The sequence below is a fragment of the Peromyscus maniculatus genome, chromosome 22, assembly GCF_049852395.1.
Source record: "Peromyscus maniculatus bairdii isolate BWxNUB_F1_BW_parent chromosome 22, HU_Pman_BW_mat_3.1, whole genome shotgun sequence".
Lineage (NCBI taxonomy): Eukaryota > Metazoa > Chordata > Mammalia > Rodentia > Cricetidae > Peromyscus > Peromyscus maniculatus.
Genome location: NC_134873.1, coordinates 4,733,211 through 4,745,779, shown reverse-complemented (window position 1 = coordinate 4,745,779; position 12,569 = coordinate 4,733,211).

Genomic DNA, 12,569 nt, shown 5'->3' with positions numbered 1-12,569 from the left:
AGCAGTTGCACAAAGCTGGAGCTACTTGCTTAAAGCTGGTTCTACAAACAACTCAGGCCTGCCCTGCTGAACAGGGCCCCTACCTGTAAAGCCAACACACATGGTCGGAGCTTAAGGAAACCAGAGCCAAGGCTTGACTCGGCTCAAGTGGGAACACATGACTGGATTTAAACTCTTAGCCAGAACATGTGGCTATGCTTTTTTGCTCTCTGTCTCTGTCTCTCTTTGTCTGTCTCTGTCTCTGTCTCTCTCTGTCTCTCTGTCTCTCTCTCTCTCTGTCTCTCTCTCTCTCTCTCTGGATTCACACATAGGACACTAGGTGGCTGTTTTGAAATTCCCTCGGATTTCTACTGTTCTATGCAGACTTGGTAAGTCAAATAAAATATCAAATATTTTAAAGGAAACTATTTAAAAGAGAATTTTTTCCAAATTTAAAAAAATGGGGTTTATGTGTACATTGGAAGAAAATTGGGTTTTGTATGAAATTTTAGGCAGTCTGACAATGGAACAACTATATGAGGAGATTAATATTGATCAAATTATGCAGTTTATTACTTTTCTTATCCTCATTTTACTATTCAAAAAGATAGTCAATTTAAGTGCCAGGATAACATTTTTAGAAAAACCTGTTAAACCTGTAAAAATGAATTATAGAGAAATTCAAATTCAGACAGAAGAAATTAACAGTGAAGTTGCTTAAAAATTGGATCATAAGGTTACAGAAAGAAAGCCTGTTTTCACACAGTCACCCTTAATTTATCTAGTACCTGTAGAGCAGCTACCTGGTGAAGAGAATAGACAAATTACTTGGATTCCAATTGAAATGTTAGACTTACGAAGATTTAAGGAGGCAATAGCATCTTATGGCATGCATTCCCCATATGTAAAGCAATGTTTTACATTGTTGTTAAACACCTGGTCAACTTATAATAGGATTCTACCACAGGACTGGTGGGAGCTGGCACAGGCTATTCTAGAACCCAGACAAAACCTCCAGTGGAAAATGTGGTTCAAGAATGAGGCTAAAAATATAGAAAAACAATGGAGGGATAAAGGAACACAAGTCTGCCAGGATCAGCTTATTGGAGAAGGCCAATATGCTTCAGTACAAACACAATGTTTATATGATGTCCAAACCCTAATTCTGTGTCTCGAACAGCAGCCTTGAATGCATGAGACAGAGTTGAGGACCCAGGGGGGAAACTGAGTCATTTACAAAGCTTATACAGGGCCCAAAAGAATCTTTCACAGATTTCTTACAAAGATTGACTTCAGCAGTAAAGAGAATAGTCCCGAATTCAGAAGCCAGTCTGATAATAATCGAATCTTTGGCTTTTGAGAATGCAAATGCAGCATGCAAGAGAATAATCAGGCCGTTAAAGGCAAGATCTGAACCCTTGGAAGATTGGATTAGAGACACGGTTAATGTTGAGGCTCATGACCATGATGATATGTGGGTAGAAGCAATTTCAAAAGGTTTGAGAAATGTTAGATGTTTTGGATGTGGAAAGCAAGGACATTTGAAGAGGGACTGTAAAAAGGTCATTCCTAGAAATGTTTCTTCAAGGAACACTGGCAACAGAATGACCCTTCCTTCTGGAGTATGCAGGTGTGGTAAGGGAAAACACTGGACCAACGAATGTAGAGCAACAAGGGAAAGACAAGGTAACCCTTTACCTTGGGCTTCGGGAAACTCCCAGAGGGGCCTGAGGCAGGCCCCCACAGTAAATCCAGTTCAATCCTTTCCTGCAGTTGTAGAGGAAACCCCTACTCAGAGCAATTAAATAACCACATGCCTATTGGAATAAATCATGCTCGTCAGGATGATGAAACAGAGAGAATAGAAAATTCAGAAAAAAACATAAAGAAAATATTTTGGCAGACTTCTATTAATGAACAAAGACCAAAATTAACAATAAAAATAAATGGTGTTTTGTTGTCTAGTCTGGTAGACACAGGTGTGGACTTTACCATAATTGCACCAGAATTTTGGCATCCAATGTGGCCTCTTCAGGAGGTAAACGTTCAACTGTTAGGAATTGGGACATTATCTCGAGTGAAACAGAGTGCAAGATGGCTTGAATGTATAGGTCCAGAAGGACAGAGAGGAAAATTAAAATGATATATGGCTAACATAGCTATGAACCTGTGGGGTTGAGACTTGTTGCAACAATGGAATACTCAGTTTAACATCCCTCCAATCTCAGAAACAAATCATAAACTAGTACATGTTTCTGAGAGAAATATTAGAAGGCATTATTCTGAGTGGTCACCAGCCATCCATATTATACAAGAACAGGGCACAACAACTGATGATCTCAAAGACACCAACATCTCTCCTTTAAAATGGTTAACAGACAAGCCTGTAGGGGTTCAGCAATGGCCTTTAACAACAGAGAAACTCCAGGCTTTAGAAGAGCTGGTAGAAGAATAGTTAAATGCTCAGCATATTGGAGAATCAACCAGCCCTTGGAATTCTCCTGTATTTGTTATTAAAAAGAAATCTGGTAAATGGAGAATGGTAACAGACCTTAGAGCAATTAACAAATGAACTCAACCAATGGGCTCTCTACAATCTGGAATTCCTTTGCCTACTCTGTTACCATAAGGATGGCCTCTCATAGTTATTGATTTAAAAGACTGTTTCTTTTCAATACCCTTACAAGAAAGAGACAGAAAAAGATTTGCTTTCACAGTGCCTACTTATACTAATTCTCAACCGGTTAAAAGAATTCAATGGAGGGTCCTCCCACAGGGAATGTTGAATAGCCAAACTCTGTGCCAATATTTTGTACAACAGCCATTGGAAGTGATACGTAAAAAATTTCCTAAATCTATAATTTATCATTATATGGATGATATTTTACTAGCTGAATCAAATGCAGATACTTTAGAAAGAATGTTTGAAGAAGTAAAGAAAATTTTGCCTTGCTGGGGATTACAAATTGCTCCTAAAAAGATACAAAGAGGAGATTGTATTAATTATTTAGGATATAAAATAGAGCTACAAAAAATTAGATCCCAAAAGGTGAAAATTAGTAGAGATAGACTACAGACACTTAATGACTTTCAAAGATTATTTGGAGACATTTCTCATCTAAGAACTATTGTTGGGGTAAAAAGTGATGAACTGAATAATTTGTTCTAAACTTTAGAAGGTGACAAGGACTTAAATAGTCCAAGAGAATTATCATCTGAAGCTGAGAAAGAATTGGCCTTGGTAGAAAAGAAAGTACATGAAGGGCACGTGGATCGTATTGATCCAAAGCTGGATTGCATTCTGGTTATTTTACCTTCTAGGCATTCTCCAACAGGAATATTAATGCAGAGGGAAGAAATTATGTTGGAATGGATATTTTTACCAAATAAAAAATTAAAAACTTATGTGGAAAAAAATCTCTGACTTGATTTGGAAAGGAAAATTGAGACTTTGTCAATTAGCAGGAATAGACCCAGCAGAAATTGTCGTACCTTTAACTAAGGAGGACATTGAAAACTTATGGACAGAAAGTGGACCTTGGCAAAGAGCTTGCAGTAATTTTTTGGGAGAAATTAACAGCAAATATCCCAAAAGCGATAGAATTGATCTTATAAAGAGAGCTAATTGGATCTTGCCTCGAATTCTATGGAAAAAAAAAACCATATCTGGAGTTTGTACATTTTATACAGATGCGAACAAACAAGGAAAGGCAGGTTACAAATCGGAAAATTTAAGTAAAGTGGTTCAAAGTCCTTATAATTCAGTTCAAAAATCAGAATTGTATGCTATTCTGTTGGTATTAATGAATTTTTCAGAACCTCTCACCATAGTAACTGACTCTCAGTATGCTGAAAGAGTGGTATTACATATTGAGACTGCAGAATTTATCCCTGATGCTTCAGAATTAACTTCACTATTTATTCAATTACAAGATACAATCAGGAAAAGGAGTCATCCTTTATATATAACTCACATTCGATCCCATACTGGTCTGCCAGGCCCTCTAGCACAAGGCAATGATGGGATTGATAAATTATTGATAGGAAATGTGCTGGAGGCCTCAGAGTTTCATAAAAAACATCATGTCAATAGTAAAGGTTTAAAAAAGGATTTTTCCACAACCTGGCAACAAGCCAAAGAAATAGTAAAGAAATGTCCTACTTGTTCCTTCTACAATCAAACACCATTACCAGCAGGATGTAACCCAAAGGGTACTCCGAGGAATAAAATCTGGCAGATGGACCTGTTTCACTTTGCAGAATTTGGAAAATTGAAATGTGTACACCACACCATCGATACTTATTCAGGATTTGAATGGGCAACTGCTTTGAGTTCTGAAAAAGCTGATTCTGTAATCACTCATTTGCTAGAAGTTATGGCCATCATGGGTATACCTGCACAAATCAAAACTGACAGTGCTCCATCATGTCTCTGTTAAAATGAAACAGTTTTTTGCTTATTATAATATAAAGCATATTACAGGTATACCACATAATCCTACAGGTCAAGCAGTTATAGAAAGATCAAACAGAACTCTAAAGGATATGCTAAAGAAACAGAAAGGGGTAACAAAAACCCCAGAAATAGACTACATAATGCTCTATTAATTTTGAATGTTCTCAATGCCAATGAGAAAGGAACAACAGCTGCAGAGAGATATTGGATAATAGAAAAAACTGCAGAATTAAATCAGCCTATATACTTTAAGGATGTGCTAACCTCAGAATGGAAACCAGAATATGTGTTATGTTGGGGACGAGGTTTTGCTTTTGTTTCTACAGGAGAAGAAAAGCTGTGGGTACCATCAAAATTGATAAAGGTTAGATTTGAACAAGAAAGACCTCTTAATTAGAGGAGGTGATAGTTCATCAACCAGCATGAGCATCCAATTTAAACTAACTTGTGTCAATAACACATGCCTTTTCATTTAATCAGATAATAACTTGTGAAAATTAACACCCCCAAATTAGTCTTGGGGAAAAGTTTTTGCTTTTGTCTTTTAGGAGAATGAAGGTTAAGGAATCTGAAAAACACTGGACAAATGAGACAACTGAAGAAAAGGGACAAATCATCTATCCCAAGAAACAGAGTGAAATGGCGTATGGCTATATATTATCTAAAAAATTTTATGTCTTCCTAAATGTTTGTTTCTGCTTTTCTCTAAAGATTTAACACTATTGGTCTTCTAATAGTCCCAGTTCAATTAAAATTTAAAGCTGACTTTGGAGTTGGAGAATGGCTCTCTCCTTCTTTAAACTCAAGCATGTTGTTAAAAGGAAAATGCAAACTCCCTGTATCATGCCAGAATAAAAGAGCCATCTTCTGCTATGGGACAGGACAAAAGCCAAATTAATTAAGGGACTATTCTATTACTAATCTCAACTCTTTGACTCTATTCTGATTCTTTAAACTTTTCTTAAAGTATGATTTTATATCAAAATTTACAAGATTAATATATATATGTATGTATATATACATTTTAAACTTTGATAAGATATGAATGGTCATATAGAGTCCTAACTAATTCTAGAAAAAAAGGCTTCAATTAGCTGCATATATATGTCTTTGTGTTCGAGTCTCCTATCAGTTTTCTGCAGGAAATCACAGCCATGCCTAACATCAACTGAAGTCTCCAGAAAGAAGATCGGGCCCCACAACAACAACAATTCCACGTGGACAATAATAATATCACTAAGCTGACAAACATCATCTACAGATCAGCTTTGAACTACAAAGTGCTCAGAGCAATTTTGAGAGGGCTAACTGAGATGATCCAATCTCAAAGACTACTTGAATAAGGATTTGAGATAAACCTTGAACTTTGGCATTATACACAGACTGGATAATGAAGGATATAATCACCTTTCCTAGAATTTGACAATTAACCTAAAATTTTTCTTTTCAGGATAAAGATACCTTCGCCCATACCCAGCAGGAAGCAATTTTAAGAATACGACACTCACATTCCCAAAGAGGTGGTGTGGGACAGGTAGGGTTTTTTTTTGTTTTTTTTGTTTTGTTTTGTTTTGTTTTTGTTTTTTGTTTTTTTGTCTTTTTAATGGTTTTTGGGTCTGGGATAATTTTCATTGTTTAGGGGGGTTGGTTACAAGTTGTCAAGGGTTAGGAAAAAGGCTAAGCAAAGGAGATCAGATTTAAGGTTCTTGTTTTAAAAAGAAAGAAAGAAAGAAAAGAAAAGAAAAAGACAATTACTAGTTTTAAATACTTTACATTGGATTGGATTGTTTTATATTGTATACAAATTATATATATTGAAATTGATATTGTTAAAAAATGCTCTATGTATATTTCTTACCATTCATTTAATAATGTAATGCAATTTTCTGATCCTTGAATGTTATCATTACCAACTATTAGGATATAAAGAAATGAAAGTTAGTAGTTAGACATTATAATAGAACTTGTACTCATGAGGCAGAGCCAGGCAGATCTCTTTTAGTTCAAGGCCAGCCTGGGCTACCAAATGAGTTCCAGGAAAGGTGCAAAGCTACACAGAGAAACCCTGTCTCGGAAAAAAAAAATAATAGAACTTGTAGTCATATTAGGTATGTTTTTAAAAATTGAGCAGATATATTTTAGATAGACAGGTCATCTTCAAACCCTTCAGAGATCTACTGAATATGGCATTTAAAATGTTTTAATAACTTAGAATATTTTTCTTTTTTTAGACATGTCGGCTCCTGGCAGTACCAATCTACTTCAGAGAAAACATGGGCATTGAAGAAACTGCATATGGAGTTAATTTTCATTGTGTCAAAAGTTAGCCACTGGACAACAAAGTATCCTCGAACCAACAGGACAACATGGACAGACAGAACACGAAACAAAGGACTACTGATTCTTTCCAAAACAAGTGTGGTTATGGCTTTATCAAAAGGCATCTTCTGAGGCCAGGACAATATGGCACCATCCCTGAAGTGGCCTTCATAATTCGGAAAAGGTACAGTGCCCTTTTCTTCAAAGGCAGCTGAACAGGCAGTGAGCTGATGGCTTCTGTTGTGCAATGGAACAGCAGCTGAAACAGTTATTCTTGAAGAGTAACTAAGCTCACGCCTCTCAATAGTAGACTGGCATTTAATAGAGGGATGTGAAGAAGAACAGGATGCTGAGATGAAGCCACATATACACAGCCAAGAAGAATGGACAGCTGAATTCAAAAAACATCAACAATTTCCAGAATTTAAAATCCTGAATCATGACATGACACTAGTGGAATTCAGGTGTTTCTGGTACATGGACTGCTCTCACCCGAAGTGAGGTTGAACTGTTGACCTAGTGTACATCCTACTTCACAAATGAGTCTGTCAGATACGCTAAGCCTATAGGCTGAAGATGATGCCCCAACACTGCGGAGAAACCTCAGGTGACTCTCCAAGCAGCTGGCTGTTTTTGTCAACTCACAAATTTTTTGGAAGTTGCTTACATGCACTTCCTGTTTTTATTTTTGTTAGGTAATATTATTTTCCTCCTTGGATCTCTGAGGGAGTTGAAGATTAGTTAGCTATAGTGGAAGACTAGTTAGGATAGAAAGTGATCACGTACATTTTGAACTTACCAAAATAGGATAGGTAGTGGAATTATTTTCTCTGAATTTGTCAAATACAAATGGACTAGACATTGTTTAGGTATTTATTACTTGTATATATTGTATATAGTTATTGTAATTTTGTATATAGTTTTTCTTATGTTAGTTATAACCTTTTCACTTTTTCTTTTTATTAAAATAGAAAAGGGGAAATATGGTGATATTTTATTTGTACTGAAATGTGATTTTAATTGTATGTTAATAAATAAAGTTGCGCCGGGCGTTGGTGGCGCACGCCTTTAATCCCAGCACTTGGGAGGCAGAGCCAGGCGGATCTCTGTGAGTTCGAGGCCAGCCTGGGCTACCAAGTGAGCTCCAGGAAAGGCGCAAAGCTACACAGAGAAACCCTGTCTTGAAAAACCAAAAAATAAATAAATAAATAAATAAATAAATAAATAAATAAATAAATAAATAAATAAATAAAGTTGCCCGGGGGTCAGAGCTATTAGAGCCATAGCAAAAGCTGGGTGGTGGTGGTGCACACCTTTAATCCCAGCATTGGTAGGCAGAGCTAGGTAGATCTCTGTGTGGTCAAGGACATAGCCAGCATTGGAGACACACACCTTTAATCTCAATACCAACCATAGAAGACCTGGAGGTCTGTACAGAGAGGCAGTGACGAGGCAGTCATGTAGTTGGGTTTACAACCAATGAGAAGGCAGAACAGAAAGTCTATATAAAGACAAACAGACAGGAAGTAGGTCTCTTTCGGAGATGTCTCTTGGCTAAAGAGGCTAGCTGCAGCAGGCAGGTAAGGCTCTTAGGTCTGATCTCTTGGCTTTCTTCTTTGCATTGGTTCTGTGCTTCTTATTTAATATGATGGTTGGTTACATCTACAACGGACTCTGTTCTTAAGACAGTGTTAGCAAATAAGATGTGATGCAGGACTCCAATTTTACTGGGGATTACCAGAGTTTGGCACATCCTACACCAGCTCTCAACTGAACCAAATGCCTAGACCCCAGCTCCTCACTGGGGATTCTAGGCGGGGCTCCACCCTGACCACGCCCCCAGCCCCTCACTGGGGGATTCTAGGTGGAGCTCCACTCTGACCACGCCCCCAGCCCCTCACTGGGGATTCTGGGCGGGGCTCCACCCTGACCACGCCCCCAGCCCCTCACTGGAGATTCTAGGTGGGGCTCCACCTTGACTATGCCCCCAGCCCCTCACTGGAGATTCTAGGCGGGGCTCCACCCTGACCACACCCCTAGCCCCTCACTGGGGGATTCTAGGTGGAGCTCCACCCTGACCACGCCCCCACCCCTCACCTGTAGAGCCTCCCACAGCTCTATCCCTGAACTATGCTCCCAGCTATCTTTTTACCTATTTTGAAACAGGATCTTGCCAAGTTATCCAGCCTTGAGCTTTCAATCCTCCTGCTATGGCCCCTGAGAACTAGTATTGTCAGGATAAACTGCCATGTTCAGGTTCCAAGCAGTTTTCTTAAATTATAAATTTAAGTATTTCTCATTGCATTATTTCACCTGTGTCCTCTTTGGGTGTCATTTTTATGGATGTGGCATCTCCTTGTTCTTGTCCAGTCCACTGTGATCTTCCTGACCCGTTGGGATGACTGTATTTCTCTTTATTTAGGTGTTTCTCCTGAGTCCTGCCCACTGTGCCCTTCTTGCTGGCTTCAGCGCTGTCTGGTGTCCTTACAGCTACTTCCCACCGGGTCCTCCACCTTCAGGCGGCCTCTGCTCTGACCTCACGTTTCATTGTCTCCTATAGCTGTGAACTGCTGTGTCCTGCTTGTGACCTCACAAGTCCAGGCGACTCTTTTCTTGACTTATTTAAATTGCTGTGGAGCTGGAGGATTAGCTCAGTGCTTGTGAGGTGAGCACTGGCTGCTCTTTGTTTTTCATTGGTCTGTTTTTCAAGACAGAGTCTAACTGTGTAGCCCTAGCTGACTCCGTAGACCAGGCTGGCCTCGAACTCACAGAGATCCGCCTGCCTCTGCCTCTCAAGTGCTGGGATCAAAGGCGTGCACCACCACCACCCGGCTAAGTATATCTTTTAAAAATAAAAATAAATCTTTTCAAGATTGTGGTGTGTCTGACGTTCTTTGCTTTACAATTTCCTTTCCTCTGTGGTGTCTTTATATGGATTGTGCTCTTCAGTGTCTCGGTTCTGAACAGGTGACCACTGCTGGGGATTCGTGTGACCCTGACTCCCCACTCCCACCCCAACCCCTGCCCGGGGTAGGAACGCCGCTCAGCACAGGCTGTGCTACTGGCCTTTGGTCTCCTCTATGCTGGCCAAGCCGGCAGCTGCTCCCTCCGCAGCCGCCACAGCCAACTCCAACTTCTGAGGGTCCAGTTCTGCAGTTCCCCACTCAGCCCTGCACCCCCTCTTCCTCCAGTCCCCTATCAATGTGCAAGTGCCTGCCACCAGCCCTCACACCAGTGCCTGGTACTGTGCCGTGGGTCCTTCTGCCTACCACCTCTTCATGACTGACCGTAAAGTCCCAGAGAGCAACTGTGTGTCCCCGCAGTTTTCTCAGAGGATGGGGAGGGGGTTGTTATATTATAGAAAATAGGCCTTTGCAACTTTTAAACCTATTGGCCCAACGTGGTGGTGCACACCTTCAATCCTAACACTCAGGAGACGCAAGCATGTGCATCTCTGTGAGTTCAAGGCCAGCCTGGTCTACAGGGTGAGTTCCAGGCCAGCCAAGGCTACACAGAGAAACCCTGTCTCAAAATAAAACTTTTTAAAATTAATCATCTCAAATGGCACTCCAAAGCAGCATTGATAGAGAAGGGGGAGAAAGATGGAGAGGGACACTCGGGGGATGATGGAGAGATGGAGGAAATAGAAACAGAGAGACCAAGGAGGGGAATGGAATAAAGAGAAGGGGGAAGAGGAAAGAGAGAGTTCAATTATCAACTAATGCAGAATTACGTTCTCCAGTACAAACCAAAGCAGAAAGCAAATCTATATACAACCGGGTCACTCCACACCACCCACAGTGGAGACGCACAAGTCTGTGCTGAAAGAGCCGTGACATCCCAGAAAGGCCGAGTCCGGGGATACATGTGGCTTCTGGAGTCCCAGACCTGAGTAAGAACACCGAAATGTGAGGTGGCTTTGGACAGCAGGGCACACAGAATTTGAGGTGTCCGTTGATCCCAGCAACGTGTCTTGCTTTACTTTGTTACCTGCCCCCCCAAGAAAAGTCATACTGGGTCATCTTGTGTAGACCAGGCTGACCTCGAACTCACAGACCCGCCTGCCTCTGCCTCCCCAGGGCTGGGATTGAGGTCATGCGCCACCACTTCGGTTTTTAGCACTGCAGGCATTGAGAACCACAGCTCAGCCTCTGGGAAGGGACATCACCTGAGCCACCTCCACAGCCCCCACCACCCACACCCACACCCCCGTCCCGCGCCGCCCACTGACTCAGCCTAGCACTTTCTAGTCCGGTTCACCTGTTGCTGTGTCAAAAATCACCAATCCCAAGGCTATAGCGGAGGCACGTGCTGCACATGGTGGTCACACACATCGTGCCACTCTGGAGACTAAGACAGAAGGATCACCTTGAGTTCAAGGTCAGCCTGGACTACACAGTAAGGTCCGGTCCAGAGTGAGACCCCTGCTGGTTTCCTGAGAACGTTCTGAGCAGGCGCAGGGTCCCTCTCCTCCTTCCTGGTCCCTCCGCTGGGTTGTGGCTTGCGGGGGACCTCGCTAGGGAGCCACCCCTCGGGGGGCGGGTTCACCTTGAGATAACACTTTTTTCTCTCAAAACTCCCCGCCCCTAGCGCAGGGAGCCACCCTGAGCCTGGTCTGAGGCCAAACTCGGAGGAACTATTTCCTTTTCCTCCAATGTCTTCTTCCCGATGCTGGCCCAGAGCCTCAGCGAGCTCTAACTCCCTCACTAAAGCCTTGAACTTCGTCCGCCTTTGTCTAGCTTCGCTCCCACCCCCTCCGCCAGGTGACTGACCGCCACTCTGAGTCTCGGACTTATCTCAGGCTTCGTGGTCTTTGTGCCTTCTCTCCTCCATTTCCCCGCCCGCACCCCGCCCCACCCCACTTCCGCCCCCTCCCCCCTCCGCCCCCTCCCCCTCCCCCTCCCCCCCACTCCCCCCGCCCCCACCCTGCCCCGCCCCCTCCCCCCCTCCCCCCCACTCCCCCCACCCTCACCCCCACCCCCACCCCCCCCACCCCCCCACCCCCACCCACCCCCCCACCCCCCCCACCCACCCCCCCACCCCCCCACCCCCCCCACCCACCCCCCCACCCCCCCACCCCCCCCCCCACCCCCCCCCACCCCCCCCCCCCCGCCTTCCCACTCCCACCTCCACTCCACCACACACACACACACACACACACACACACACACACACACACGCACACGCATGCACACACACCGCTGCTTCCAGGCAGCTATAACTTGTCTGTCCAGCTTGCCTGCCCTGGAGTTGGCCTTTGAAACTCTAACCAATCACCCTCCAACTGCCATTGTGGCCACTCTTAAATTCTTTTGTTAATGAGACCAAGAACCCCAAAGAGGGGACCCCAGTTTCCCACGTGTCATATGACGGCTGTCCTGGGACTCCCCGAGATTTCCTGGAACACTTTTTTCCTGTCTTAGTTATTTAATTGATGGGGAAAAACTATTTCTGACCCCAAATGGACGTTGTCTCATTTGTGGCCCCTCTGCCTCCGTCCTGCAGTCTGCTGGGGCCCACCTGTGTGATCAGGTATCACCCAGTTCAGGAGCCCCGAGGCATCTGTGAAGGGGGAGCATGACCACAGGCATCAGCCATACACAGTCTGTTCCTCAAAGGGCATGTTGGCTGACATCGCTAACCTGTCACTAACCAGAGCCTCATTCGGACCACACAAGATCTCCTCACAACCACCTGCCCCAGTTCCTGGACGCACCACCCAAGCGTTACAGAAGCGGGAACTCCACCCCAGAGTCCTGGATGATGACCACCTCCCTCCTGTTACGTAGACACTTCTGCCTGGCAGCTGCCAGTG